The sequence below is a fragment of the Meleagris gallopavo genome, chromosome 2 (genome assembly GCF_000146605.3).
Source record: "Meleagris gallopavo isolate NT-WF06-2002-E0010 breed Aviagen turkey brand Nicholas breeding stock chromosome 2, Turkey_5.1, whole genome shotgun sequence".
Taxonomy (NCBI): Eukaryota; Metazoa; Chordata; class Aves; order Galliformes; family Phasianidae; genus Meleagris; species Meleagris gallopavo.
In genome coordinates, this window is record NC_015012.2 from 72,669,931 (window position 1) to 72,674,860 (window position 4,930).

Consider the following 4,930-nt stretch of genomic DNA (forward strand, 5'->3'; position numbering starts at 1 on the left):
AAGAAAGAAAAAGAGGATGAAGAAAAAAAAAAGAAATTGATCAAAGATTGCAGCAGAACTCAGAGAGGCAAATGGACAGGCAGATAGTCTAGAAGCATGTCACTTGACTGTAGATGACAGATGACATTAAGTTGCCTTATGCTGTTCAGTGAATGATGAATGACAAATCTTATTTTTATACAGATTCTTAACTCACTGATGTGCAGGATAATTTTGAAGATGCCATCTGATCTGATGCAATTAATATGCTATGCAGCTATAGATAAGTTACAGGCAGTAGGAACTGAAATTGGTTTATTTTTTCTTATTCTTTGTTGCCTGACAGCTTTGACTCCAAGACCCATTCATTATAGCAAACTCAATTTATAGAGGTCTGGACTTTAGCTTTTGCTTCAGTGGAAAAAAAACAGGTTCTCATTTATTGAATTTATAATGGAAATATAATATATGTAGCACCTATGCAGAGAGATTCTTGATAGGAGCATGTTAGAAGATCATGGTGAAGTTGACTGGCACTGAGGAATAAGGTACTGAGGTAGTGAGAGAATATTTGAGAGAGTATTTGCTTACTGCTCACCTAAACATATCATCATCTTTGATAATGTCCCCATTCGGCTTGGCATAGGTCTTAGAAGTACAGTATAATGGGGATAAATTCCCAAACAATGTGGGAAAGAACATCTGCTGAAGGGTTTATGCAATTTTCCACTCAATTTATTCTGTCAAGAAGATGAAGTATTTCACTCTTTTGAAGATACCAATGCTACAAGTTAAAAACAAAACTTAAAGTGGCACAAATTCAGTATGAAGAAAAGTTTTTTGTTAGTTCTCTTTTTCTGTATTATTTTCCCCTGCATTTAGTCACTGCAGATTTGTTTGTTTGTTTGTTTGTTTGTTTGTTTTCAGACATCCTTTTATTTTCTTTTCAGTTGGCTGGTGTAAAGTACACAAGGATCCAGGAAACGAAATGTGTCATCCCTCACCTCTAAGAGAGAACCATATTTCTTGAACACTGGATAGGCTTCCACCGAAACACTCATACAGTAGCTTAATGTATGGCTGTTACTTTATTGGCTTCATTGAACATATTTGTCCTGTATTACAAATAAAACAACAAAATTGTGTCTTTAATAATAGGATCGCAGTCTAGAAGTACTCAAAAATTGTTTGTGCTTCCTACTTTCCACAACAGAGCATACCATGGAGAAAATTCAAGTTTATAAAACTGAAAGATTTACAATGCATTACAGACTTGCATTACAGACTTTCAATATTTCAATATTAAACATATATATTTAAGGCTCCCCAAAGAGCACAATATGATTCAGACTTAATGAAAACCTAGTCATGGAGTGCACTGGCTCTTATCATAGGCTTCCTTATTCATATTTCCTGTAAATAAAACAGCTGTTAACAAATAGTATAAATATTATATAATATCAAGTAGTACATACTTAGGTGCCTTTAATGTGAACATTATGGTTTATATCTGATTTTTTATTTTTTACTTTATTTACTTTCCTAATGTGATATAAGCAAAGAATTTTTATGTTTTAATAACAAAAACTTATAAAATCAAAATTTAATAATAAAAATATATAAAAAATGTTTAAAATGGTGTGCTTAAACTGACATACATTTTTCAAATACCTTTTAGCATTCCATGATAATAATGGAATAATTTAACAAAGGTTTTAGGAGTCTGTGGCGGTCCATGCTGACTGGAAGCTAACCAACATCATAACCATCTACAGAAAGGACATTAGGAAGATCCAGGCAACTACCGTTCGTAACCTCAGTGCCTGGAAGACTTATGGAAAAGATTATCCTGGGAGATACTGAAAGTCAGTTAAACAAGAAAACAGTTATCATGCACAGCCAGCATACGAAAGTCCTGCCTTAATAATTTGATCTCCTTTTATGATAAGGTCATCCGCTTGGTTGATGAAGATGTCTCGCTCCAATTTATAGAAGGGAGTAGGAGGTTCTTTTAATATCTGTATACCCGGCGTGAGATTAAGAAACAACGGTTCAAATGTTGGTGCAATCAGTTTATTATAAATCCTAATCAGGGAGATAGGGAAGGAAAGGATGGTGACTGTTATGAATTTAGGGTGATGGGGAAGGGAAGGAAGGCAATAGAAAAGATAGGAAAGAAGCAAGAATTGCGTGAAGGAGGGACAGTCACCACCAGGATCCAGCAGCAGTCCTGTTGCATGCTGTTTCAAAAGTCCGAGGTAAAAGCAGCAGGGAGAGAGCAGCAGCAGGGAGAGAGCAGCAGCAGCGTGGCCGGCCTTGGGCAGCAAGCAGGTAGCAGGAGGAAGTCGCAGAGCCAATCCAGGAAGAAACAGCAGGACTCAGGTAGCAGTCCCAGGAGAGTCTATCAGCATGCAGGAGTTCTGTAGTGAGGAATCTGATGGCAGACACCTTTGTTCTTCTTCAGCATCGTGGTAGAGCGCAGAGCAAGTCCAGGAGGGAGAGAGGCAGGTCGTGAGGCTTCTCATGTCAGAAACCTCTTCTTCTTCATGAGGAATCTGTTGCCAGAAAACCTCTGCTCTTCTTCATGAGGAATCTGTTGCCAGAAAACCCTAAACCTCAGGATTGTAGGTCCCCTTTTTTCTTCTTTTTCTGCCTACGTGACATCCCTGGGTGCTTGAGCAAGAGTCATGTGAGTACCCCCTGAGATGGCCATCTTCCTCGAGTTAAACCCACACAAAAGACTGCTTCCTGACCATTAATCTGCAGCTTATCTCTCTCTTGTTGACCCTAGCCTTGTCCATCTGTGTCCCTCAGACAAAGGATTTCACAACCCCTGCCCAGGACTTGTTCATCAAAGTTCTCCAGACAAAGGATTTCTCAACCCCTGCCCAGGACTTGCCTGGACTTGTTCATCTGTGTCCCCAGCAAGCTTTGAGACAATGATGTAGCAGAATAATATCTTACAGAAGGGAAAACAGTAGATGTAATCTTAGTAGATTTTAGTATGGCCATTGATACCATCCCTCACAGCATCCTTCTGAACAGTTTGTCCAACTGTGAGATAAACAGGTTCACACTATGCTGGGTGATGAACTAGCTCAGTGATAAAGCTCAAAGAGCCATAGTGAATGGGGCTGCATCTGGCTGGTGGCTGATCAAACTCAGCACTCCCCATGGCTCAATTCTGGGACCAGACCTGTTCATCATTCTAATCAGTGATCTAGAAGAAGGACTGGAGTGCAACCTCATAAAGTTTGTTGGTGCCACTAAGCTTATAGGTGTCGTTGACTGTCTGGAGGAATGAGAGGTTTTGCAGAGATATCTAGATAGATCAATGCATAAAGAATGACATGAAATTCAACAAAGATAAATGCTGGATTGTGCACCCTGGGTGGAATAATGCTGGGAATAGATATTTTGTTGACTGGGAAATGAGTGACTAGATTGCAGCCGAGAGGTAGTGCATCTGTGTCCTTAAGAACAGTTGAGGGAGAACTTCTTTACTGTGTGGGTGACAGAGTATTGGTACAGGCTACTTGGAAATGTCAGGGATTTTCCCTTGGAGATCTTCAAAAACTATTCAGACATGGTTCTGAGCAAACATCTCTAGTGTCCCTCTGAGAGGGAATAAAATATTTTGGTCCAGATCACTTCCAGATGTCCCTTCCAACATCAACTATTCTGTGGTTCTGTGGGTGCTGTTCAACAGTTCAACATGAGTCAGAGGTGTACCTTAACAGCCAACAAGGCAAAAAGAATTTTGGGGTGTATTAATCACAGAAAAGCCAGCTGGTCAAAAGAGGTGATTCTACCACTATGTTTAGCATTGGTGCAACTTCACTTTCGATATTGTTTGCAGTGCTGAGCTCCACAAAATAAAAAGAAAGTTACAATCCTCAAAAGTATCCAGAGGAGGGCAACAAAGCTGATAAAAGGGATGAAAGGCATATTTGGCTAGAAGTCACGTTCTGTGAGAAGCAAAGGAAATTTGGTTTGTCTAATTCGGAAAAAGAGGGCTAAGGGTTGACACATTACTCTTTGAAACTTTCTGATGTGGGAAATGATGAGGGAGGTGCTAATCTCTTCTCAGTGACAACTAAATATAGAATGCAAGGGAAAGGTAAAAAGATGTGCCAGGGGAGGTTCAGACTGGAACAAACTCCTTACTGTAAGGGTGGTCAAACACTGCAACAGGCTTCCTAGTGAGGTGACTGTTGCCCTATGGTTGTCAGTGTTCAAGAGGGATTTGGATAATGATCTCATTAATATGCTTTAACTTTTAGCTATCCCTTAAGTGGTCAGGCAGCTGGACTTTGGAGTTCCTTTTCAATTGAGCTGTTCTGTGAAAGGTGCTATGCTATAAACCTGAACTGGCTCATGAAAATGAGCCAGTTTTCTCAGAAATACTTAATATCTTCATTTTTCTTAACATTTAAACAGAGCTACCTGTTTTTATTTCATAACTAGGAAGACATGAAGTCAAGGGTTAAATATATTGAGATAGTCCAATGTGTCCCAACAGCTATTTCTCTGTTTTCCAGGCTGGTTGAACTGGAAAGAATGGGTACTCAAGCAGGAGAGCATGTTGTCACATAAGACTCACATGAGACCCAGCTGGACAAATATTTGAATTATATACTCTTAAACGCTCACAAAGCTTTCAGTCATCTGCTAGCTGCCCTTGCACAACAATAGCTGAGCCATCTTGTGGTTGATGAGTTTGTAGCAGAGTTTCTAGAGGAAATGATGTTGTCTTTAACACCTGTAGATAGCTTTGTGTTGCTTGAAAGCCAGACATGCACAATTTGGATCGAATCTCTGAGTTCTCCAACTTCATGTGCTTATTTTCTGCTTTCTCCGTGGCAATGCAATACAGGAGAATAAAACTGGGATTGTGTACATTTGAGGAAAGGAAAGGAAAGGAAAGGAAAGGAAAGGAAAGGAAAGGAAA

General features: G+C 39.5%; 1 long non-coding RNA gene across 1 annotated transcript in view; it reads left to right on the forward strand.

Moving 5' to 3' along the window:
• Window positions 1–1,114, forward strand: part of LOC109366462 — a 13,501-nt gene extending 12,387 nt beyond the window's left edge. Inside the window, exon 3 of the long non-coding RNA XR_004159061.1 lies at window positions 930–1,114. This is a non-coding gene — a long non-coding RNA (uncharacterized LOC109366462). The remainder of the gene's footprint in view (window positions 1–929) is intronic.
• The last annotated feature ends 3,816 nt before the right edge of the window (window positions 1,115–4,930 follow it).